The 24093-nt window shown below is 42.3% G+C and overlaps 1 protein-coding gene across 8 annotated transcripts in view; it reads right to left on the bottom strand.

The window, feature by feature from the left end:
* The window catches only part of Epc1 (enhancer of polycomb 1), a 94355-nt gene that overhangs the window by 34343 nt on the left and 35919 nt on the right, over positions 1 to 24093 (bottom strand). The window contains exon 1 of one of the 8 annotated variants that reach the window (XM_076572416.1): positions 18865 to 18918. The exons of 5 other annotated variants lie outside the window; for them this stretch is intronic. The gene's annotated coding sequence lies outside the window, so the exon portion shown is untranslated. Of the gene's footprint in view, positions 1 to 3153; positions 3223 to 15148; positions 15249 to 18864; positions 18919 to 24093 lie in introns of those variants that run through there. 2 more of the 8 variants (XM_076572417.1, XM_076572418.1) reach the window with 2 other exon arrangements.

Here is a 24093-nt window from a genome sequence, read left to right as displayed (position 1 = left end):
AGTTCTTCCAACCTAATACCCCACCACTTTCCACCCAGAGTCAGTATCTTACAGAACTTTCAGGTCTCACTCCTTCCATTCCAGACCCTGCCGCCTCAAAAAGCCCACCAAGCAGCAGCCCCTCCCCGGGGCTGCTCAAGACCATGTCTATAGGCTACTTAAGACCTGGTAGCCATATTTACCATTCGACTCCTCTCCTGCCCTCCCGAGGGTCACCCAGAAGTTGCTTTGCTCTGTTCATTAAACCTGGATTTGTCAATTTGGTTTGATTGGCTTATTACATTGGCGGTGGTGGATATCCAATAACCGGGGATTCAAAACTTACCACTTTTGAGACAAGGCTTCTCACTGAACATGGACCTCCCAAGCCTGGCTAGACTGGCTAGCTAGCAAGCTCTGGGAGATCCTCCTGCCTCTATACCCTCAGTGCTGTTAGAATGTGGGGTGCCACACCTGGCTTTTGATGGATGTTGGGGATTTGCTATCAGTAAGCCCCAGGCCTCTGTCTCACCTCCTCAGTGCTGGGATTACAAGCACAAGTCACCACTAGTGCTTTTTCCTTTTTTATGTGGGTTCTGGGAATTGAACTTGGGTTCCCACAGTCACTTTATGGACCAAACTATCTGCTCAGCCTCTGTCCTACTCTTTTCTCACACCTTTCCTATAACTGAAATGATCTCCAAATAATCGCTTTTTAAAGAGCAAAAAGAAACAAGTAGACTCGTAGCAGGAATGGATATTTGTGTCTCCTCCTCTTTGCTGGACAGCCACATAGCTTACAGGGTAGATAACACGGTAGCAGAATGATGGTATGATACAGTTTTGAGAGGAAAAAAGTTCAGGGTTGACAGGAGTAGTCACTGAATACTCTTGTACTGACTCACCTAGAAAAGGTGATTTTAAAAAGGTGCTCCTGGAGGGGCGGTTTGGAAGTCGGCACACTGTCTTTGCATCAACAATCTCAGCAAACAGTCAGGGAAAAAGGATGCAGAGTCCTCACAGGTGCCATGCTCTGCCCAAACAGACGATGCCTGTCCTGTAAACACTTATATAGCTTCCTTATTTATGTTAGTGTGATGTACTGAAAAGTCTGATGAGTCCCAATTCACACTGTATAATAAGCTTCAAAATCAAGTTATAATGTTAAGCTGTGATATGCTAAAATCTTCTCTTCTACAACAGAATCACCTATTTTGGGAAACTCCTGTAGTTCCTTCCACTGATGAATTTAAAATGAGCCATTTCCCATGAAGTTTACATTTTTATTTTTCATTTTTAAAAGGAGCTCTATTTACTACAGATGCTCTAATGCTGAACCACATTTTACGGAAGAAGATTTGAGGTTAGCAAACTCCAGCTGGGGGGGGGGGGGGGGAGGAGCAAGTCCAGCCTAACGGTGCTTGTAGATGTTGCTGGAGTACAGCCTCAGCCTTGCTTGGTCATTGAAGACTGCCCAAGCATGCTTTTGCCTCACAGCAGAGCTGAGGGGTTCTGGAAGACTGGAAGGCTGCAAAGCTAAGCATCTACTGTCCAATTCTTTACAGACCAGTTGTAGACCTTTGACATACATCTGTCTAGATTCTGACATGCAGTGGTCTGGAATAGGGAGACTCCCAGTGGCAGCTACTAGAATCCTCCATACAAAGCACACTTCGTCTTTACTTTTAGGCCTCTTACTATGTACACCTATTTTACAGGAAAGCGAGGCTCAGTAAGATCATGCCACTTGCCCACAGTGGGAGGAGATGGATTTGGGTTCTGGTCTGGCTTCACAACCCTAGTCTTTCAAAGGTGCCTAATTCCTCCGAGTCTTTCCTTTCCCAGCTCTGGCTGAGTTCAGGTTGGTTGCTAATATTAAGAGGAGCCACAGATACCTTTTGTTTGTTTGTTTTCGAGACAGGGTTTCTCTGTGTAGTTTTGGTGCCTGTCCTGGATCTTGCTTTGTAGACCAGGCTGGCCTCGAACTCACAGAGATCCGCCTGGCTCTGCCTTCCCAGTGCTGGGATTAATGGCATGTGCCACCACTGCCAGCGAGCCACAAATACTTTAAGCAGCTAAGGATCTAAACAATGGCTACAAGGATCACGAGAAGCTATAGTCAATTTAGGAAAGCAGCAGATTTCCTAACTTCCTTTATTTGACTGGAAAGTCAACAATATATACCTATGCTTCCTGGTAACTCATTACTCTTTATCACTCAATTTTGGACGCACTGAACATGGTGAAGGGAAATTACAACTTCAATAAGCATTATTTTATCTTGCTGAGTCTAAAACCAGAATATTAATATCTACTAGTCCTTCCAACACATGAAACTTTGACACCACACTAGTATGTAGGAATAACGTAGTTTCTTCTGTGTGTTGGGGGTGGGGGTGGGGGATGCTAGAGGTCCACACCGAGTGGCTTCCGCTATGTATGTCCACTTTTCCCTGAGTGGGGGCGGGGGTCCTCTCACTGAAACCAGAGCTCACAGACTGAGCTCGACTGGCTGGCTATATAAGCAGTGCTGGAGCACACATGTGTGTGCCCTCACGCCTCACTCTGACATGGTCGTCGGGGATCTGAACTCAGGTCCTCACGCTTGCAGATCAAGCCCTTTCTCCACTGAGCCGTCTTGCAAGCCTGTGATTTATTATTTATAGGATATACTCAGGAAAAGAAACTTCCTTATAGGAAGAGAATCCGCTTTTAATTAAAAGGAAATTATGAGGAAATTCATTTGGTTTGAGAATTAAGTATATTAGTATAAAAACATTTTACTGTTTATTTAAAAGAAACAAATTATTCACCATTCAGAGGGAAGACTTGTGTGATGAACAAATGTGGTCAAAACAAAGTGTCTATTTGATGAAATTCGACCTATAAAGAAATGTTGTTTTCCAGCTGGCTGATGTCACACACAGTATTCAGCTAGTGTTCCATTTACCTTATTACACATTTTGTGTAAGCCATCTGAAAACTCAAACCTTCAGAGTGTGCACAAATGCTGAGACCTGGGCAATTAAGGAAACCGGGACAGTGGGAAAAAGTGACAGTTACTACTTTTTTCAAACTGAGACTAAAAATAATTGTACGGAATTCTCTGCCTTTAGCGGCACCCGGTCCCTTGGCTTCAGCAAAGCATACATGACCTCTCAGAGTACCTCTCACCTGTGTGAACAGCAGTGTCTTCCCATCCAGTTAGAAAAGCCTGACGGTCTCAAAAATCCTTTCTTCTTCATTTGCTAATTAAATGCAGAAGAAAAGAAATATCTGATAATTTCAAATTACTGATAAGCTTAATGTGACACAAGTTGCTTTTGTTTGTAATGGCATATGAAAATAGTTTGACTCTAGTAGAATTTTTCAACAGTCAAGCAGAAAAGCATGCAAAGAGCAACATCAGAAACGTGGGCTGAAATTCCAGTTTGCCATTTACCGATTTGGTATGGCATTCTTTAAACCTCAGTTTCTCCTGTGTTTGTGGTGTACACGAGGGCCAGAATAGGGCTCAGATAGAGTGTCTTGCTGAACTTGGCGTGCCAATCGGCTAGGCCAATGACCAGGCCAGCCAGTCAGTGAGCCCCCAGCATCCGCTGTCCACCTCAACCCTACAGCATGGGGTGGGGAGTTACAGAGATGTGCAGTCATGCTTGTCTTTAAGTGGGCGCCGGGACTTGAACTCAGATCCTCAGGGTTCACAGTACACACTCTTATCCACTGAGAAATCGCCCTAGCCCCTCAATTACCTTTTAAAAATATAATCAGGTATTTGCTATTATAAGGGCAAAAATGAAATAGAACCTCTTAGTACAGTACCTAGCACTTCAAAATCAATTTAACATCTGTTTTCTTACTGGTAAGGGGCTGAAAAATAATACCTAACTTACAGGGCTATATTGAGAATTCCAAGAAGTTCTATCAACGAAGCCTTACTGCTGCTTATTATTCTAATGGTCATTATGATACAATGGACTTGAACTCAGACTAACAGAAATCCTTACTGTATATATGAAGCTCACAAGGCCTTAGATTCACTCCTCAGTACTACAGTAATAAAAATATACAAAACCCTCCCAACACTAAAACAAAACTCAGCAACTACTTTTTTCTTTTTTCCTTTTTTTATTTTTTTTTATTTTTATTTTTTTTTTTGAGGAAAGATCTACTCTAGTTCACAGTTCCCACCTAATTTTTATTGGCCAACTGTCACTGTCGATAGTTAAACCTCTGAAGATCATCCAGTCCCACTGGCAAGGGCTTTCTCTGAAAACTTTAGTACTGTAAAGCACACAGACTCCAGTCGGCCACTTCAGCTTTTCTAGGACAGTGAGGCCTCTACACACTTTGGAACACAAAAGGAAACAAGTGGGAGCCACACAGGATTCTGTTCTCATGGCTTCCAGTCAAAACCACAACTGCACTTCATTTCAAATTCACACACAGAGTGTGACGACTCTGTGTCCAGCTCTGAAATAAATCTAGTCACCTCCTTCCACGAAAACAGAGAAATGCATTAATCACTGACTGTGGGGAAGAAGGGGAAGGAGCCGCAACCGTCACACACCCACCCTCCCCACCCCCCCCCCGCAGCGGCTCCAGGCCGGCCCCCACCATCAGCTCACTGTGTCTTTAGCTGATGTGCGGCACCTCGACGGACGACATGTCTTCTTGTAAAAGCCTCTGGCTCACATAAAGACTAACTGCAGCTCAGGTAGCACTTAAGAGAGACTCCTTACAAAGATATTAAGTAAACCACACTAAATTTGGAATTTAGAGATTCCATTAAATTTGGTGAGAATAATAGGCTAATTCTATGAAAAACAAAAACCCAAAGTAGCCATGATCTCATTCCAAAAACATAAATTTTAACAGACAGTGCCAATCAATCTTTTTATTTTTTTTAAAGCCTAAAATCGCACGTTAACATTGCAATAATAAAGGCTGGCACAGGAGTGGTGTTAAAACATCTGTTCAATTAGGGAGTTTTGTTCAGTCTATAAATTTCAATCACAAAATAGCTTCGAGTAAGTAAATGGTATTTTTAAACCCCAATCAAACCATGGCCAGAAAGCAAACACTTTTTTTTTTTTTAAACAGAGGGGAGGCTAGATTAATAACTAAAGCATTAGAAAAGACAACCATCTTAAGACACACATCTAATCTGCTCACAAAGGTTCGCTGAACTGGGCATGGTGGTACACACCATTAATCTCTGTGAGTTGGAGGTCAGCCTAGTCCACACAGGACTTTCAGGCCAGCCAAGGCTACATAGAGACCCTGTCTCAAAACAAACACAACAAAAGGTTCTCTGAAAACAGGACAGTTAGCAGACTGCTCCAAATACAAGGCACTGTTGGGCATTTCATCTTCCCCAGCCAATAAAACAGAGACACTCAAAATGCCTTTCCTCAGATGCTTCTGGGAGGACTCAACTTTCTGGCAGGAAATTCTCAAAGTTACCTCCATCTGGACCACAGCATTTAACTGCTAGGCTAAGATTCAAAGACTTTCAAAGTTTCAAAGTGCTTTCCAGCATCACCATGTTTGAAACAATGATTACTGTAGTAGCTTGGATCCCCAGCTGACCTATGGAGATATAAAATGCGACAAGAGCAAGAAATCATCCCTGCTCCCTTTGTGTGTGTGTGTGGGGGGGGAGGTTAGAGACAGGGTTTCTCTGTGTAGCCTTGGCTGTCTTTGAAGTGCTGGGATTAAAGAAAGGCGTGTGCCACCACCGCCAGCCTAAGAAACAAACTTCTGACATTATTATATCCTGAGATTTTTGAGGTAGTTACCACAAACATACCATAGCTTGACCTATGCCTATCTTAACATATAAATAGGGGGAGGGAGTATAAACAAAACCTGAAACATTAAAGAAAAACTAAAACAGATGCCACAGATTAAAAAGTCAGGAAGTGAGAACAATGACAATCCATAGCATGCGTGGTGAAAAGCACAACAACTTGAAAAGACTGATAACGTACTTTAACTAAACCTGCAGCCCTAGGGAAGTTTTAAAAAAGTGAAAGAAAAAACAGTTCACTGGTTGTTCTATTTAGCATTACACAAAAGGGCACACTGACAGACAGACAGACAGACAGACAGACAGACAGACAGACACACACACACACACACACACACACACACACGGTGAGGAGAGACAACAGGCAGGCAGGCAGACAGACAAAGCCAGCAGGGAGGCCGTCTTTGGAAGACAGGCATCTGGATGAGAACACTGGCCCACACCGAGCAGAATGGAAACACAGCGGAAGCCAGCACAGCACAGAGCTTAGCTGCCAACAAGCAGATGACGGACATCCAGAGCCTCAACGAAGCACTCGGCCCAATTAGAGGCCCGCTTCTGTCTCTGCCTTGCCATAGGTAGAGAGGAGGCTGTGAACTGATCCAAATCTCAAAGCCAGAGCACACCTCAAAGCCGAGAACGGCAAAAGAAAAGGGGGACTCTCTCAGCTATCAACACAGAAGCCACAAAGAGCTATGGAGCAGGAGCCGCCTCACAATGGCAGATGTGCCCAAGAACACGAATATCCTGTGGATTTCTGCAGCTCTCCTCCCAAGCTTCCTTCATCGACATGGAGTGTTTATCACTGTCATCCTGTCTCTGTTATCCAGCCAAGTCTCGGGTGTGGAGGAGGAGGAGGAGGAAGGCTACAGTTGTCATTCATATCCAGGGCAAGAGGCAACACATCCAGACCTACAGACAGAATTACTGTGCCACCTGGAAATAAAAAGACTTCACATTTGTAGTTAACTGGGACTTTCAGGTAGGCTGCACTGCGGAGAGGAGTTCATTTTACCCTAAGGGAAGATTTATATCAGTATTAATTCCCCAAATATTTACATTTCTTTCAGTCATATGCTAAGACTGTAATTACTGGTTCCTCTATGGTTAGGTTTGTTACATTATTTTTGCTAGACAAATTCTGACCAGAACATTTTTTTTTTGTTGTTGTTTTGTTTTGTTTTTTGTTTTTGCCTTGAGCAATACACACAATGTGAGGATCCCAAGTGTTAGCACCAAGGACCTGACGTTTTCAGATCCTCCCCTTGCACTGAGGAACCAACATCACCCAGGAGTAAGTACTGTCGACTGTTACCCTAACTTCTGATCATTAATCTCTCTTGGCTAAATATCAGGTCTGCTTAAATCCCACTCTCTTCTCCTCCTCCTCTGTGACCAGAACATTTAAGAGATGACTTAAGACTCATCTTCCTAAGCTTTCTCTTCCACTACAGTCACATTTGGGATTGAGACCACTCTGCCCGTCTGCATCCGGAGGGAGGTTATGAAGAATGGAAGCCGAGTCAACCGAAAGGCATTGTGTGAGTCTTCGCTGCAAAGCCACTAGGATGGGGAAAGGCTTACTGCTTACAGTCTAGCCGTTCCTATCCTATCTGATAACTGAAAGGGACAGTCAAGTCAGAGTCACACTCATGGATCTCTATTGTCGGTGACAAGAGTGTGGCAACGAAGCCTAGTGGTTGAGAAACTTGTCTCAGCACAGCAATCACATGGGAAAACCAGTGTCTTGATATAACTAACTCTAAACGTTCAAGAGGAGCAAGCACACCCTTGGGATAGACTGGATAGAAACGTATGAGTAAGTTAACCAACCTAGTCGCAAATAATGGAGGCGCTAAAGTCCAATGATAATGGTACTTGGAGCTCGGAGTCCTATAGTGAAAGACTGTATCAAGCGACTTACATAAAATGAGTTTCAGCAGCAATTGCTATGACAGTCTGAAAGGCTCTAATGGATAACTAAGAAAGTGACCTAGCTGGGACTTGAAGGACATGTGAAGTTAGTAAACTCAGGAGGGGAATGCAAAGGGAATGCTTTAATAATGGGACTAAAGAGCTGGTCTTGCTGCTGAATGGAATCTGAAGGCTTCAGAAGTCAAAAACAACAGGCCAAATGATACAAAGCCCAGAGCATCTGTCCTAGCTAGGGTTTCCACTGCTGTGATGGAACGTGATGACTAAAAGCAAGTCAGGGAGGAAAAGGTTTATTTGGCTTACATTCCCACATCCTAGTCTATCATTAAAGGAACTCAGAACAGGAACTCAAACAGAGTAAATCTGGAGGCAGGAGCTGATGCAGAGGCCATGGAGGAATGCTGCTTACTAGCTTGCTCCTCATGGCTTGCTCAGCCTGCTTTCTTACAGAACCCAAGATCACAACAGTCTGGGCCTTCCTCCCCATTTGGAAAATACCTTACAGCCAGATCTTATGGAGGTCTTTTCTCAATTGAGGCTCCCTCTCAGATAACTCTAGCTTGTGGTGAGTTGATATAAAACTAGCCAGCATAGCATCACACACCACTTCAAAACCATCAGCAACAGGTTTTTCTGTCTTCAAAGAACAACTGATTTATGAATACTGAGGAGGCAGCAACTGGAATTTCGAAGGCTCAGTTAGGAACTACTTAAATCTGTGTGGAACACTGTCCCCTAAACTAGGGAAGTAGCTGCCGGGGATCTCTGACTCCTTACATCCTCTACAGGACCCATCCACCACCGGGGATGGCTCCCAGCAAGTAGCATAACGATGGGAATAACAACATTAAAAATTCTTTACAAACAGTATTAGTATTCTTTGTATGTTGTGTATGCATAGGTGTGCATGTGGACACCATAAAACAACACTGTGAAGTCAGGCTCTCTCCTTTCAGTTTTACATGGCTTCTGTGACTGAATTCAGGTCATCAGGCATTCATGGCAAACACTTTCACTTGCTATAACAGAAATATTTAGGAAATTACCAGACACTAGCATTTTATTCAGGGTTATTTTCAACGTTTGTAAGCCTGCCTGAACTGTCCAACTAAATTCTCAACTTCTTGCCAGTCTAACCTCTCTCCACTGGGATTCAGCAAATCTGGGCATGAAGTGGATGTAAGGGCAGTCTACCACCAGGCTGTTTATTTAGCTGGGTAAGAAAGAGACAGAATTCACGCCAAGATACCCCTAATTAGGCATAGCAATTCTTTTATAAAACTGGGTGTGGTGTCATGTGTCTATAATTCCAGCACTTAGGAGGCTGAGGCTAGGAAGACCAAAGAGTTCATGGCCAGCCTGGGCTACATAGCCAGACCCTGTTTACAAACAAAAACCCGAAAGAGCTACAGGACAAATGCATCAAAGAACATGTGTTTATGGAGTAGATTCTTTAATATTTCCAGGTACACAGAAGGAAAAAAAAAACAAACGCTACTGCTTTATGTTAGTACAAATATATTACAGGGAAAAATCCACAAAAGAAAAAACATTATACAGAACTCTCAGGTATGGTGCTCCACTGCTGATAGTAGATGGGAACTTCACTTCAGGTAGTAAGAAAGCATCTGCCATCAACCTTTTATTTTCAGATCAGAGAAATGGAAATTAATATAAAAAACAAGTTTTAACTCAAGTAAAAAAATCAATTTTGGGAATACGTGATTTATTCTGCTTATTTTTGCTTCCACTGGTAAACAAGACGACTCTTCAGGAACTACTCAAGTTGGCTGAGCTTCCTCACACTGAGTGGCAACTTAACTGCTGCAGATGAAAACTCTACTTCTCATCTTTAAAAACCGGGAATTTAATCCAGACGCTTCACACTGTCTAATGTGCCCTATGGATTTTAAACCCCATGAGAAGAAGAGACATGTTTGCAGACACCACGGCATTAGCATCACACTTTGAATGTAGCTCTTGATGTGCAAGCTGGCACACTCAGCATAGAACTTCACAGATGGTACTTCAGAAAAGCTCATGACATTCTCGCCGGCTTACAGTTTTGATTCATTACATTTCTCATGTCCTTCATATAACCCAATCTTAAAATTCTACTTCACTAGTCTCACTCCCAAAATACAAATGCTGAGTATCATTTAAAATATGACGTTATTGAATGCCTAAGTTACTATTTAAGAAATGTTCAAGAAACATTTGTGACCTCAATGTTCAGTTTTTAAAGACGCTGCTTTCTGCCATCAAAGGGCTTAGAATGGTGAGCAATTACATAACGTTAAGTTGTTCTCTAGGGTTCAGGAGCTGACACTTGGAAACTGTAAGACAGTTTTCATTTAAGCTGATGAAAGGGTTTACTGAGATGTCTGGGCAGTGGCTGTGGTGGCCAGCCTTCAAGACTAACCTGAGACACATTTATAGGACTAGGTAGCCAGAGATCAGCCTTTGGGTGTGCTCTTAGTGTCTCTTGGGGAAGTGACAGTGTGCCAAGTCATGCAGACAGCCAATGGAGAGGCCTGGGTGATGAGGAGCAGAAGCCATGGGCTTAGAATGTGAGCCTGGAAACAGTCTGCAGGCAAGCAGTGCTAGCAGTCCTGGAGGACTCTTCGGAACCTGAGTCAGAGCTGCCAGTCCAGGGCTCCCGACCCTCCGAAACCATGAGATTATATATGGTGATGTTGCCAGCTGCTAACTTCAGGGCAGTTGCACAGTAACAGGCAACACACTTGTTGATACTGATTCCTTGCTTCCCTAACGAAAAGCCTAAAAGACCCGAATAGCTTTGGAACTGGTCCATGGACCAGTGAGAGCTCATTAGTGAAGAGGCCACTGATTCAAGTGTGGCCATGTGTCCCAAGACGGTACAGGTGAGGACAGAAAAGCTGGGGCAGGGCACTGGACACTGGAAAGCACACAGCCTTAAGCGAGGGGCAGGAAGTTTACACTTTTGCCTTTAGTTGTGTGAAAAGTGCAAAGTTTAATTAGTGAATTGGGTGTTGGAACTAGGGAGACTTTCTGAACCAAAGTTAGAAATGCTATTATTTTTCTGTTATACATAGCAATAAATAAGAACAATTAAAATAAGGGATCTTAGACCAAGAGCCAGGCTGATGGTTTTGAAAAAATTAAAGTATATCTTCACAAATAATGCAAACATTTGGAAACGGATGCTCAGCCAAACCAAATCCTAGGCACTGCCAGAAATCACGGTCCAAATGGTGTGCCGAGAGCAACACCTTTCTTGTGACAGGGTCTCACTATAGCCCAAGCTGGCCTCAGCTGGCTCAGCTGGGGTCTTCCTTCCTTAGGCCCCATACAGGGGACTGCAGTGGAATACAGAGACCGCAGGTTCAGGCCTTGCCTCAGAAGGATCAGAACAGGCGCTAGAGCACTTGTTTTACAGATTAGCTCATAGAGCCTTTCAGAAATAGAAGAGTGTCGTCTCTCAGCAGGACTAGTAAAGGGGTGATCTCAAAGGCTTAGTCACAGATGCCAGGTGTTAGGTATAGGTAGCTCACACCTGTTACACCAGCACTTGGCTGATGGAAGCAGAAGGATTAGGAATCCAAGGTCATTCTTGACTACATCCCAGTTCAAGGTCAACCTAAGCTACAAAACACTTTCTCAAGCAAAACCAAATGAATAATTCAATTATACAAATAGTTTCAACTAATAGAATTCAATACACTTTGAAGAAGACTCAAAAAGTTTTTAAAAGAATTATATATGTAGAAACACTGGTCTCTTGAGCTGAAAGAGACGAGAGATGGTAGAAAACAGACCCCATTAGAAGCCCAAATGTTGGCAGAAAGCAAACAATGGACTGGGTTGAAAATGTGACTCAGTATTACATGTATTACATTGGAGTGGGGTAGGTAATAATAACCTTCTTTATTTTTGGATTTCTAGGTCAAGCATAATGCTTGTGAAGCTGAACACCAGGAACTATACCCAGCAACTCTCAATTGTACTGAATTTGACTTGGGTAAGATGCCAGCCTCAGAGCTGATACTGTAATGAGATGAGCCTTAGGGGCTTTGGGCCCAGGTAAGTAAGAATAAGCTGCAGATGGAAGGGATGTGAAGCCAATGGTGGTGTCTCTCGGTCCTGGCCATGTGTAAAACCCTCTTACATTTTGCCTAGGTAGACCTATGTGACCAACAGCATATTAACGGTGTATAAATTCTGAAATCAGATCATAAAAGACTACGGCCCTCCCCTAACACTTTTATTCGGGGGAAGTGAGGTGCTATGTTGGAAGGACAACTACTCTAAGGCTTCAGGACAGTATCATGAAGATAAGCCACTTCTAGATCCCCAGGAAGCGTTGTGGGGTACCTCTGCACTGTGAAAATGTGTTGCTGTGATTGGTGTAATAAAAAGCCGACTGGCCAATAGCTAGACAGGAGATATAGGCGGGACTTCCGGACAGAGAGGGAACTCTGGGAAGAAGAAAGCGAGGAGGCCAGCCAGATGCAGAGGAAGCAGCATGAGCAGTATGGAGAGAAGTAACGAGCCAGACAGAACACAGATTAAAATAAACAGGTTAATTTAAGTTATAAGAGCTAGTGGGACAAGTCTAAGCTAAAGCCAAGCTTTCACAATAAGAAGTCTCCCTGTCGTCATTTGGGAGCCAGTGGCTCAAAGAAGAATTTGACCACAAAGAAGTAGTATTGGTTCAAGCTACTAAACTTGGGAATAATTTGTCACGGAGCAAGGAACTACTAGGACAGACTTGAAGGGGTTTCTTCCCTTGGAGCCCCGTCCACTCTTGCGAGTTCTGTCTCACTTTCCCTAAATACAACTAGTTCTGCTCTAAAGCAAAGCAAAATGAAACAAACAAAAAAGGGGGAGGGGAAGGGCAGGAAGTGCAAAGGAGCCAAGTCAAAGAGCACAAGCAGAGACCTTAGATCACGCCAGGCCCATGTGTCACAGCAAGGGGTTTCTGCATCTTCATCTAGGAGACCAAGAGCAGTGATAAACCTTCCCAAGAAGGTGCTTTAACCTTGGTACAGAGCAGCTTCAAGAGCTTCAAGTTACTAAATAGCTGGTCATGGTAGCACATGCCTGAGGCAGAGGCAGGTCGAGCTCCATGAGTTAGATGTTAACTGGGTCTACATAGTGAATTCTACTACTACCCAGTCAATGCTACTTGGGGAGACCCTGTCTCAAAACAAAAACAAAAAACCATGAAAGTACACAGAACTTTTTTTTTTTTTTTTTTTTTTCCGTTTTTCAAGACAGGGTTTCTCTGTGTAGCTTTGCGCCTTTCCTGGAACTCGCTTTGGAGACCAGGCTGGCCTCGAACTCACAGAGATCCGCCTGCCTCTGCCTCCCGAGTGCTGGGATTAGAGGTGTGCACCACCGCTTGTTAAAGGCACGGAACACTTCTCTCTCCTTAAACCCTTTAGACAGCTAAGAACTTTTCTATAATGCACTTATGCCCTTGAGACATCCCACGGGAAATTGAGCACATAGGTAAGAAAACAATTTATCTGAATTGACTTTCGTGTCCAGTAGGCAATGCTTCTGAATACATTATGTCACACTAAATATAAATAAAAAACTAGACCTGTATAAAAGTCAAATCCACTGACTAGTAAAGCACTCCACAACCTTCATATCCTCATGGGTAGAGAGTTGTTGACATTTTAAAACCCACTGAACAGTTTTGTCCTTCAGGGACTAAAACCAAAGGAAGTTCCAGTGACTTGAGTCCTGACCCTGAAGCATTACAATGAGGTGGTCGAGGTTCTGAGAGAGTCCGATAACTGTACACTACATAGCACTTTACATACCAGCTGCACTCCTGGAAGATGCAGTTAGGTCTCAAAACTACATGAAGGAAAAAAAGAAAGGAAGACTTCACAGAGAAACATGGAATTAGGGCCAGACACAGATAATTCACATACAAATTTTATCTATTAGAATGTTCTGTGGGACTATTTTTGTATTGTGAATGTATACAGGCCACCTTCTGATAACTCAACGATATCCCAATAATTGTGACAGTTGAAAGTGGCTTCTAAAATTCCCCAAAAGTATGAATTTCCTTCAGGTATGAAAATAGTTAAGCCTCTGTCAAGAACCAATGTAGAGAAAGGAGAGGTCTCAGATAATCTGTAACAACTCATAAAGGTCTACTTCCTGAGCATTAAAAGAGCTGTGCTATGTAAAAATCCTTGGGCAAGTATTTATGAGGCATGGTGATGCACATCTGTAATCACAACACTCGGGAGGCAGTGGCAAGAGGATTGCTGCACATTTGAAGCCAGAGAGGACTACACAGCAAGACCCAGTCATCCCTCCCTCCAAAGGATGTGACGGTCCATGAGCAGTGATGAGCATCTCTTCAAGTTCTGGGGGCTGAGACCTTTTTACCCAGGGAGCAGCGCTTCCTCAGACTCACACCACCCGACTGCAGCATGGTCCCTTACAGCTCAGCTTCTAGTAGGGGCTGCATCGGTTATTATTGCAGAGTACAAGAAACAACAGGACGGCCGGCTGGCTCTTCCCAGCATTCTGATCTCCACAGCAGCTAATGTGACCCAATCCTTCCATGCTTCCTTACTTCTCCAATTCTTCTAGTTCCAGTTCCCTCATCTTCTGGCTCTAAGTGGTTCTGCAGTGCCCCCAAGCAGCACTCATGCGGTTGTCCTTTTCCTTAACACACACACACACCTAAGGTGGGTACCGCCTTCCTTGATTTCCACAGCTTGCCCACACCATGCTTTTCGGTTGTCCTTTCATACTGTCTTCTGATAGTCACCATATGCTTTGGTCAGCCAGAGCTCCCACCACAGTCCCAATACATACCCTGTTATCATTAAGAGTCTCCACACCTAGAATTACCTAATAACAAGACTCACAGACACTTCTACCACCGCTCCTGAGGTTCTACCCCAGAGAGCTTGCTTTCACCATAACTGTACCTCTAAAGTCTAAACTCAAGCATCCTGCTCTTTACTGTCCTGACTCAGTTCCTTTCACCTATCCATACACTCCCATTTTCGTAATCAATTCAACGAAACCTTCCATTCCAGTAAGCCCTATATCAATTTTCTGCTACATTAGCTCCCCTATGTCGTCTTCCTCTGTTTACATAGTTTAGATTCCCATGCTTCAGCATCATAATTTGCTTCACAATACTTCTGATTTCATCATTCCTATCATCCTCTTCTGAACTTGCTGGGCAAACTGCAACCTTAGATAAACCCCACTGTTTACACTTTGTGCCAAAATTCAAGTGGAATGCTTGACTTTCATTGAGCTGTTCACATGATCACTTTAAAATGATCACAAATACTGGCTTTCAGCAAATCCATCAACCCTATTACATTTTCCCATTAAGTTTTGCCATGCCTTCAACTGTCCAGGTTCCCTCCTCACTGGTGATGACCTCACTTCATTACAGATGGTTGTGAGCCACCATGTGGTTGCTGGGAATTGAGCTCAGGACCTCTGGAAGAACAGTCAGTGCTCTTAACCTCTGAGCCATCTCTCCAGCCCATTTGATGACCTCACTTCATATGTCACAGAGAAACAGAACTTTAGGATATGTGACCACATCCTCATTACCAATTCTACTAACTAATCCCACCCCTCCCGATACAGCTTGCCTTCCTTCCTTAAAAAAGAGGGATATTCCTTTTCCAACTAGTAACCAATTCCTCCATCAAATGGATCCAGGAGAGGCAGGGAAAGGGTTATGAAGAGCAGAGCCACTGAGTTAGAGAATATGGGATTGGCTCCTCTTTTTAAATGAAATCATTGTCATACTAACTCTAGTAATTTACTGTTACTTATAACTTTAAATGCTTTTATCCACTTATGTGATTACCTAATGGGTCACATTTTTCTGATCTTTGTATATCTGGAAATTTTCTTCTTCTTTCTGAGAAAGGGTCTTGCAATGTAGCCTTTGCTAGCCTTGAACATACTATATAGTCCAGGCTGATCTCAAACTCAAACCAATCCTCCTGCCTCAGCTTCAGTATGTTAAAATTACAGGTATGTCTCACCCTGCCTGGCCTCATCTTGGTGATTTTAGTTGGATGCCAAGTGCTCAGTTCTATGCTGCAGGATATTTGTGCATTAGCTTCCCAGAGTTGTGGTCTTTGTTCTGGAACACAAGTTGCTTTAACCTCAGATTCGTTTGAGCCTATGTTCAATCTTGGCAAGCCCAGAACCATCTTTAGCCTAGAATAAAGCTGGTGATAACTCTGGAGTGCTTTTCTAGATTGATGTCCCTTCTGGCCAGGCAGGGTACCATTCCTGGCCCTGTGTTTCTAGAACAGTCCCTCCTTCTCCCACAGACTTGGAAGTTCCTCCTCCGCTCAGATCAGCTTCAGGAACGCTCAACGGGATCCCTGGCGCTCTTTCTGGGCAGCCCTTGTACGCCACTCCAACTGTCTCTTCAACACGTGGTGCTGCCAGGCTGTATTTGGGGTTTCTTCCCTGTGCTTCGACCTCAGTACCCTCAAAGCAGTCTGAGGCTCAGCTTTCTTCACCTCCTTTGTCTGAGTTAGGGCTAGACCTCAGGCCCTTCCAGTTTCTGCCCTATCTTCCCCTTCATAGCAAAGATACTCCCAAACACCCCCGTACTCGCCACATTCTCCCTTTCACCTTCTATCATTCTCTAGCAATGAACATTCCTTCCTGGCACTTCACTGGAACAAGCCAACAGCACAAAGCCAACCACATTAACCTTTCCTGGAGTCTTGGCTGGCACCTCCAACAGTCCTTCCTGAGTTGCAGGCAATAACTTTAAATACCAACCATACGCTAAAGTCTATCAAACGAAATAGTACTATTAGTTACAATTTCTGTTGCTTTTACAAAGACACCAGACAAACCCAATTCGAGAGTGGAAAGACTCATTTTGCCTCACAGTTTAAGGGGATACACGCTATAACGGGGGACAAAAGTGGGGCAGCTGGAGGATGTTGCCATGGCTGCTTGTTACAGGGTGTTGACCAAGGAAGACAGGTCCACTGGAAGTGAGACAGGGAGGGTTACTTCAAGACTGGATCCTCAATGACTCACTTCCTCCAGCTAGGTCCCACCTTCTAAAGGTTCCACATACTCCCAAGCAGCTTCATCCACTGAAGTTCCAGAGTCTAAATACATAAGCTCACCCATTTCCCACCCAGCCTATAAGTCAACTCGTGACTTTCAAATCATTCACACTCAGCTGCTCACTGTGCTACGGTCTTATATGCCTAATTAAATTTGGATTAAGAGGCTTTTCAAATTCTCTACCTTTTCTATATCCTCCTTACTAATTTCCCCTATCTCATTAAGTGTCCCCATCATCTGTCCAGCCCTCAACTAAAACTCAGGGCATCTTCCTTGCATCCTTTCTCTCCACCCAGTACATTCAAATTCATCAAGTTCTGTTGGTTCTAACTCAAAACGTGTCTCAAATCCACTGAGTTCTCCTCATGTCCATTACTACCACCTTAAAAAATCCAAGAAAGGTGCAAAGCTACACAGAGAAACCCGGTCTCGAAGAACCAACCAACCAACCAACCAACCAACCAACCAACCAACCAACCAAAAAAACCTTAAAAAACAAACAAACAAAATCCTCCCACTCTTGCCCCAAAGGACTCATTCCCTCCACGGTATTTCAGAATGATTTCAGGGGGAAAAATGGCGGAGTATGTTGCTCCTTTATATGAACCCTCATTTCAAAGCACTTCCAGCTCCTCACCCCTGAGGACCCATGGGCCTCATGGTGCTCTAAGGCCTCACAGTGTTCTGGTCACTCAGGTCTTCTTTTGGGTCCATCCTGGGCTTCCTGCCTGGAAGGTTCTCTAACTTGAGGTTCTTCACAGGACAGGATCTTTCTCACTACAAGTCTCAGGTAAGTGTACCTTTACCAGTAATGAAAAGAAAACTGTCTTCCTTCTATCTGGATTTCTGTGTTTTTATCGTACTGCCACTTTAAGAATCATGTTAAAAGTTTACTTTTATACACTCTGGTTTCAGCTAATCATTTAATAAAATATTGACACTTACTACATGCCAGACATTTCAGACTCTAGAAACCATCCACAACTGAAGCAGATAGAATTCCTACCCTCATGAAGCCAACAGGCTGGAGTGTAAGCCCCACAGAACACCCTTCTGTGGTCACTGCTGCATCCACAGGACTCGTTAGGCTCCCAGAGAATGCGACATTTGCCACTTATGGGGACAAAATGGGCTCAGATGTGTTTACTGTCTGTACAGTGCCTTTCAACTCCAGGAGCTCTACAACAGTGACCCGTTTTTATTTATACTTCAGAACCACTATGTTTATATATTTAAACTTCAGACTCCTGTACTCATAAAACATTAATTGAAACCGTGATTACAGAATTTGGTCCTAACTCCAAATTCTCACAACAACCAAAGTGCTCTGTGAAATATATCCATTTATTTCCTATATAACCTTCATAACCTGGCTTTAAACTTGAGCCTACTGAGACTAAACCAGAACCAATAACTCAAGAACCTTGACTACCTTCTTTGTAAACTACAAGCAAAATGATGGCATTAATTCATTCAAGATTTAAGTCACAATGCCACCTTAACAAGAAACTATTATAGACCAGGACCTTGTCTTTCACATCTTAGAAAACATTGCCTGTGTATACCCTACTGACATCAGAGGCTGGACTAGACATATTTCTAACTAACTCTCTAACTAAATTCAAAGACAGTTTTTACAACTGTATTGTGGAACTCTTTAGGGAGTTCCACATTTTATACCAGATAAAGATTTCAGATTACATAAATGTTAAATTACGAGGGCACCAATACAAAGGCCATTCTAAAAACTAACTAGTACTTGGCAACAGCTTTTGTGTGTTCACCATTTTTACATGTGGTTCTCTACTCCTCAAAGTTACCCCGTAAGGTGGTCAGAAGACTGTCGACACACCGAGACTCAAGTCCACCCAGGAAGGCTAAGTGACTTATCAAAGGACTGGTCTAGGTGCATTTTTTTAAAAAGCATATATTATCTGCTATTTAAGGTTCTAAATTATTAAACCAATTCATCCCAATACATAAAAAGACTAGAACTGAGAAAAATATCACCCCCAGGACATTTTAAATTGTTATGTGTATACCTGCTAATACAGAGGGGGCCATACTCCAAATGACTTCTTTCAGGAATCTGCTGCAAAATTCAGCAAGCTATGTCACAATGCGCATCCCAAGCTGAAGGAAGCTTTTTAAAGCTAACATTGTGTTGTTCATGCCCGCACTCCTCCAGGCTGCACCCCCGACAGAATGCCCTGCCCTTGAAGCCAGCAAGTTTGCTGCTATCCGTTTACAACACAGAGACAGTGACTGCTGGATGACATTTACTTCCTGGGTCAAAGGGGCTGAGCTGGGCGCCCCGAAGTTTAACACTTACCACCACAGGCTTTAAGAAAGTTAGCCAAGCCTTCAGTCTGTGAACACGCTGAAGAGAACAGCACTGAGTAATCCATTGAAAATAATTCTATGAAGGTAGTCAAATCAGTGACTTCCTTATAACCTAACTTACGCCCACCACAAAGTCACTGCTGCTTCTCCTCTTCTGCGGCAGGGTCTTTCTTACTCTTCAGCCAAGGGCAGCAGCTTCTGACCACCCCCACCCCTGCAGGACTACATGAGCCACCATGCCTAGCTTTAGAAGTAAGGTTTTAACAGTCCAAAGCTTACTTCATAAGTTACATGCACTCTCTTGTCTCTAAGTTATATTTTCCTATCACCTGTGTACCCAGAAACAACTTGTTTCACTACCTGACTGTAATATAAAGTCTCGTTTCCTTGTGTGTTATCTAATTCTAAGGAGTAGAGTCAGGATTTTCTTATGTGTAAGCAGAACACTTAACAAGTGCTTAAAGACACAACCAAATATTGTTATTTGTGTATTTACATGCTTCCCATAGCTGTTTCATCACCATTACTATTATTAAATACTGTGCCATGGAACACAAACTATATTTAAACAGTGATTTTAATTAAATTCTAGTAATCAAAAAATATAATTTGGTAGAAAATTTCAGTGCTGATCACAAATAACCCACAAAAATTCCTTTAGATATATAAGCCATTCATTTTTATCATAATTTCTTAAGAAAATGAAGTTGGGGGGGAGTGGGAGGAAGGATGAGGAGGATCTGTGGTTGGTATGTAAAATGAATAAAAAAAAATTTTTACATAAAAGAAAAAGAAGTTGAGCTATAAACTGACCCCAAATATCAAACTGCAAAATACAATGGAAGTTAAACTCATGCCAAGACCCACTCCCTGCTACCATCACCATGGCTCTGTGCTAGTCTGAACAGCCTGTCTCTGGAAAACATGACATATGACTACTGAATGTACACTTTTACAGAAGTACTCCTTTACAGAACTTGGTTTCCAAATAAATATAGTAAAAGCTCTAGAAAAAAAAGTTAACAATACTTGAGGTAACCAGGCATGGCAGTTTTCCATGGGTCCCTTTGGTAGTTTCTTCTTCAGTCTCTTTCTGGGTTGCTTACTCATGTTTTTCAATTATTATCTCTTTATAGATTTATTTTAAAAATAACTGCCATACTGAGATAAAATCACGAGTCTCCATTTGAAATTTCAAGAACAGCAGATATTAACCTTGAAGAAAGTATGAGCCTTCTCCTTCAAAAGACCACACAAAATGTTGTGTGCTTGTCAAGGGAATTCACTAACTTCCAGAAGCTGTGTCGTCTGCAAGCCCCAGCTTAGACACCTTGACTCGGTGCAGAGGCGACTCCACACTCCTATAATCCCAGCACTCAGGAGGCAGATCTGAGTATCAGGGGTTTCCTGGCAAGCCTCAGCTACCTGACAGGCTGTCTCAGATAACCAAAGATCATCTTGAAAAGTACCTTGGACAGACTGGAAGTGGAAACTGAACTTTATTTTCTCAAATTATCTTTGTGTCCAGACCTTTTGCTATCCAATGCAAAATGCCCCAATCTTCCCAATTCCTTCCTAATCCACACAATCCACAGTTTCTTATTTCTGCCTCTGCTACAATGGATATTTCACTTCATTTGTAAGACCATCGACAGGATGGAAAAATGAGCTGAATTTGACAGTTTTAGATACGAGAGATAAACTTGGCTTAGCGTATTAAGGACAAAAAAGGTCGTCTTTCAAAAGGAACCCAGAGTTTCAAACTTATCACTCAAACTGTCAAACTTATTTTCAAGAAACTGAAAAACTAGATCTTGTAGAAAAACTAAATGTGGAGTTTTTATATTAGGAATATGTGCATATTTCCAATTTTTCCTTACCTTAAAAATTTTTTAGAAGAAAAAAACAAAACTGTCCATAAATCCTTTACTTGGGTGTGGTAACACTATATACTAGGCCGGAATGAAGGTGAGACAAGGCAGGGCTACCAGACTGTTGTGTCTACTTAGAATCCTATAAATCTATGGAGTTGGATTATGATAACTAGATTTCTACCAGTCACAAGAGACCACATGGCTAATATCAATGTGGTATCATTTGCATTCCAATTTTTTTCAACTATCCCAGCCAACCTAGTCTAGCCAGGAAACAGACTAAGTCTCCAATCCTCATAAATGATGGCCTGTTCCTCTATGTCCCCCAGAAAAAGTTAAAGTAGCTTAAAGTTGCCAAATACTATTTTAAATACAACTAGTTAAGATCTGCAAATGTTTCCATACAAGAAAACTGTGAAGTCCCAATTTTAGTCACTTAAGTCAGCTGTAACAAACCCATCCAATAGTACTAAATCTCTTTGGAAAGGTACCCTCCAGTTATAAGTAAAACTGCGGCACTGTTCAGACCTTATAATGAAATTATTATATATTTAAGAGATGCTAAATGATAACGGGTTATCCTCCTCTCATTTGTTTTATAAACATTTGTCTTCTTTTGGTCCCCACCCCACCAGTGCCCACTTTTTTTCATGAAGTTATTATTGTTTCCCTGGACTTTAAAATGTACAGGTGACTAAATATAAAATGTCCACTGTCTGTTACTTTTTGACTTAGCAAGGTGCTACTTATTACATTGTATCAATTGAAACAATTCCTTAACATTTACAATTTAGTCAAATACTTCAAGCACTACAACCCAATTATTTTTCAGTTCTACATTAAAAAATGTTTTTAAAATGGAGTGACAATGTTTTGCCCCCTCCCCACAAGTGGGGGTGGGTGGGTCATCATGTACATAAACTCATTTCTTAAAAAATTAAGCATACCCAATTAGGCCAATACATTCATCTTGAAGGTACTGGCAATGGACCTGCACCTTACACAAGGTAACATTCTATCACTAAAGCAGGGCCTAGTCCTTTGCTTTTGTATTCATTTGAGGGCAGGGTCTTGATGAATTCCCTGGGCTGGCCTCAGCCTTCTGATTACAGATTTGTGCTACCAGGCTTAAGCTTTATTCAGTTTTATTAATGAAACTGGCAGAACAGGAGTACACTGAGAAGTTTTCCTCCCAGTGCCATTAGATTTCTAAGCTGATAAGATGGCCACCAACCTAATCCCAGCACCCAGGAGGCTGAGAAAGAAGGAGAGTGTGTTTGAGGCAAGCCTGGGCTACACAGGCAAATCAAGACCCAGATTTCCTTAACCACAAAAAATATTATAAAGGCAACAATTATATCCTTAAGTAGATACATCCCATACTACAATTCTGCAGATGTATGTTTATCATGAAATGCTCTTCTTATAAAGCAGTGGGTAAGAACCTAGCCTCATCTAATTCTCTTGTGTCTAATTAGAATCCTATTAATACATGAAGTTGGATTATGATGAATATATTCTAGTTCTAAGAGTCTCAAGACTGAGACTAAATTGAGATGGTATTATTCCCTTTCCTAGAACATCAGTTCAGGCCCCGGGTTACAGGACCTGTCAGGAGGATGGGTCACATGCCCACGGCTGAACTTCACTCTTCTTTTTGCAAGTATAAATTAGAACTCCAAATTACGACATGTTTGGCACTTTTCAATACTGCACACATACTACTTTCAATACTGCGCTTACAGAGCCTGTCACTAGGGCAGCAGCGGGACACACAGTATTGTGGAGCAGTTTGTTTACCAAGGACTTGACGTTCTTCTATCAAGAGATCTAGGCTTCACTCATACATAGTTTATGGTTGGCTGTGACTTGACAAATTCTAAACAGATGATGGAAAAAGGTACTCTAAAGGGAGAAAAAGAAATCCCCATATCTCACAAAAGTTGGGCTTTCAGCTGCTAAAACCCAGTGACAGTCACTGCACAATACCAAAACTGTTTGTGACCAAAATTATCTGTAAGTGTTAATATGCACGGACAGCCCCTTCAGTTGAACTCAGCTCTCGTTTTAGGTTGTAGCTCTTGGGGCTGTCCAAAAGACTCAGATAAGCAAGACCTAACTCAGTTTCTAAAGTGTACTGTTGTGGGTCTTGCTCTTGCTTAATTAATGATTTCCCACCTTAGATGCACAAGAGCTACAAATCAGTTCCTCAAGCAGGGTAACACCAGCACCCCAACTTGAAAGTAGTATCTGTAAAACTTACGTAGAGAAACAAAAATAAAACAAAAAGACAAGATTCTGCAGTCACAAGTACTTTAATTTTTTGAAAGAAAAAAAAAAAAACAAACCACTTATTTTAAAAATAAACAAATGGCACCATTCTACTCTAAGTTGATACAAGTCAGTAAGGCGCACTGCTCTCCCAGTCAATACGCTGCTGAGAAGTCAGTACACTGCCCGACACGTCTCATCTACTACATACACTTAGCGCTCAGCTGTGAGGTTCAATTCAAGACCCTCCGCCCCAAAGGAACATTCGACTGTCAAAACTATTTTACTTTAAAAGGTTAAACAACCCAAGCAGTTTAAAGAGTTTTATTTTGAAAAACATTACAGAGAATCGAAAATTCTTACAGTACCAACAGAAGTATTACAGTACAGTTTTCCACAACAAAATTGGAGCACACAAGTCCATGGGAGTCCTCGACTTCCTTGAACTGTCAACAACACTGCACCCTGTTTTAAGTGGCTGTACCTGGAAACCAACGTATGCAATCCCTTAGAAGTCATCAAGTTATAATGTTAGCGATCTGGGGGAAATGAGAGGAAGATTCTCTGATCTCTGTGTCCCGATCCAACTTCCACAGCAGGGTATAGGCCAGGGCTATAGTAAATCTACTAGTTGTATAAACAATGTAATTACTGCAGCCCACCCAGTTAGGACAACTTAATATTAGGATGTCGGTGAAGAATTCACTCAACTTTAGCTCGGCTATTAATAATAAAAAAAAGCACCTTCTTTCAAGTTTTAGAGTTTTAACAAGTTATTGAACC

Source organism: Peromyscus maniculatus, chromosome 5 (genome assembly GCF_049852395.1).
Source record: "Peromyscus maniculatus bairdii isolate BWxNUB_F1_BW_parent chromosome 5, HU_Pman_BW_mat_3.1, whole genome shotgun sequence".
Taxonomy (NCBI): domain Eukaryota; kingdom Metazoa; phylum Chordata; class Mammalia; order Rodentia; family Cricetidae; genus Peromyscus; species Peromyscus maniculatus.
The sequence above is the reverse complement of the archived record's forward strand: the minus strand, read 5'-3'. Positions and strand labels throughout refer to the sequence as shown.